At 42.4% G+C, this 2,595-nt stretch overlaps 1 pseudogene; it reads right to left on the bottom strand.

Moving 5' to 3' along the window:
* Positions 1-33: 33 nt before the first annotated feature.
* LOC148477315 (syncytin-2-like) lies at positions 34-1,143 on the bottom strand (annotated as a pseudogene).
* Positions 1,144-2,595: the final 1,452 nt, after the last annotated feature.

Genomic DNA, 2,595 nt, shown 5'->3' with positions numbered 1-2,595 from the left:
CGGTCATCTCTGTGGCTGTTATCATTCTTCCCATTAAATCAGTGGATCCACACCTTTCCTGCAATGCAAAATACAGCACATTAGAATTTTCCAAGCAATCAAAAGAAATACAATCAATCCTATCACTATCACTATGGGTTTTATCAGATCTGACAACATATTATTAAACCAGACACCAAGTGTCCCCATCCAGGAGAAGGGATTCCATCCCTCCTTGGATATGTCTTTAGCTTTATTCTGTAATTCTTTTACTTTATTCATGTGTGCCTCTATGGGGTCATGTGTATGCTTAATCCAAGTGCAACATTCCTCACCTATGATAGCACAAGTTCCTCCCTCTATGGCTAACAAGTAATCAAGAGCGATTCTATTTTGTAAGGTCACTTTCCTAATTTGGGCCATTTCTTCATTTATAGCATGGATGGCACTTGTGGTTTCATTAATTATCCCATCCATAATGTTTGCATAATTATTCAATTTATTCGCTAATTCAATTCCCCAACCTGTCCAGGCAGGGGACCACATCCAGGCTTTATCTGCTGTAGTAAACAATTCCCTCTTGTATCGAGTTTCCCTAGGGCCTGTTTCTATCATATTGGTAAAAGAGACATTTGCACATTGCCTTATGGCTGGTACAACTCTTCCTATAGTGCAGTTACCCCATGTCGCCATAGTAAGCTAGGAGTAGGCTCTATTACCACAAATATAATATAGCCCTTGCTTCAATACCCTGGGAATTATATTACCATGGTTTCCCAACCAGCTCTGAAACCATACCATATTTTTGTACATTTGGGTCCTACACTCCACATCATCCTCATCCTTCTGGTCAGGACAGGCACACCTAGGGGCACAAAGAGCTTTCATATTTGCACATCAACATTGATTATTACAGTTCCCATCCACCTTGTCACATGTAGCTTCCTTGTATTCCATATTAAACACTAAGGTAACATTCCTACAATTCCTACCTTTTAGTTCGGCCACATGGTTAACGTACATAGGCCCTATACACATAGTGGGTGGAGAGATTATACCAGCAATTTCTAAGTATATTCCTAGGTCTGAGATAGCATTGTGAGCAGTGTGATTTATATCTATTTCAACATTATAGCTATAGTCTGTGAGGTTAAGATCGTTCATTGATATAGGGATACCAAGCAAAGGGATTCCTTTATGGTTGGCAGGAACACGAGAACAGATCCAACAGTTAGTGGAGTTCAGCTGCTTTACCGTCTGCTGATGCAGGAGCCATATAGAGTTCTTTTGTTTTTCCCCTTTCACCTGCATGCAAGGAAATAAAGCACAACCAAGCAGGCAGAACAACAAGTGCATCTTAGCAGTCCATCTGCTCCCCTTTTCCCCGAGCGGCCTCACCCCTTTGGAGCCAGTCTGCGCCCTTGACCTGAAAGTTAATTTTGTTACAATGAGAAGCATTTACCCAGTATACTTCCCTTCTACTTTGATTGAGGTCAGCTGTGGTCAGTAGCACCTGGAATGGGCCGTCAAATCGGGGTTCAAGATGTTTTCTCACATGTCTTTTGATTACCACCCAGTCTCCGGGTTGTAGGTGGTGGGTTCCAGATGTGTCTTGTGGATCTGGTAAAGAAGAAAACACCTTTCCATGCAAGTTAGTCAGTTGCTTGTTAAGCTGAACAACATAATCAGTAAGAGAGGCGTACTGTCCATGTAATTCTTGTGGAAAGAAAAGGCCTGTTAGTGGTGGCCTGCCAAACAGTATCTCAAACGGTGAAAGTCCATGTAATCCCTTTGGGTTATGCCTAATAGCAAAAACGGTAACGCTTGTAACCATGTAAGTTTTATTTGCTCACATATCTTAGCTATTTTGTTTTTTAAAACGCCATTGGCTCTCTCAACCTTGGCTGACGCCTGAGAATGATATGGAGTGTGAAGATGCTGTTCAATTTGCAACCCTTTCAACATTTCTGCAAATACCTGTCCTGTAAAGTGCGTTCCTCTGTCTGATTCTACTGTCTCAGGTAGGCCATACCTGCACACGATTTCAGATATTAATTTCTTTGCTGTTACTGTGGCGGTTGCCTTGGCAATAGGCCACGCCTCCACCCTTGACGAGAACATGTCCACGCACACTAATATAAATTCATAGACCCCACATTTTGGTAGCTGAATGTAGTCTATCTACAACCTTTGAAACGGGTAGTCAGGTTTTACAAGGTGTTTCATTTCTACCTTAGTCATTTTGCCTGGATTGTGTTTAGCACAAATCATACATTTCTTACACCACTCTGTTGCAAACTGTGGAAAGCCCGGTGCGAACCAAAATTTATTGACACTAGCAATCATTCCCCCTTTGGAAACATGTGAAGGGAGATGAGACAAGCTTGCTAGAATGGGATACAGAGATGGCGGTGCACACAATCGACCATCTCCATGTTTCCAAACATCATTTATTTGTTCGCACCCGGCCCTCCTCCATTTGCCAAGTGTTTGGGGACCTGCCTGATTTTGCAGGGTTATTAGGGTGACCATTGACATACTTTCTGTATCTTTTGGGGACTCTTGGAGAAGCATTAAGGCTGCCTGCCTGGCTCCTTCATCTGCTTTTCTGTTACC

The sequence above is a fragment of the Taudactylus pleione genome, unplaced genomic scaffold (assembly GCF_031769625.1).
Source record: "Taudactylus pleione unplaced genomic scaffold, aTauple2 ptg000726l, whole genome shotgun sequence".
NCBI lineage: Eukaryota > Metazoa > Chordata > Amphibia > Anura > Myobatrachidae > Taudactylus > Taudactylus pleione.
The sequence above is the reverse complement of the archived record's forward strand: the minus strand, read 5'-3'. Positions and strand labels throughout refer to the sequence as shown.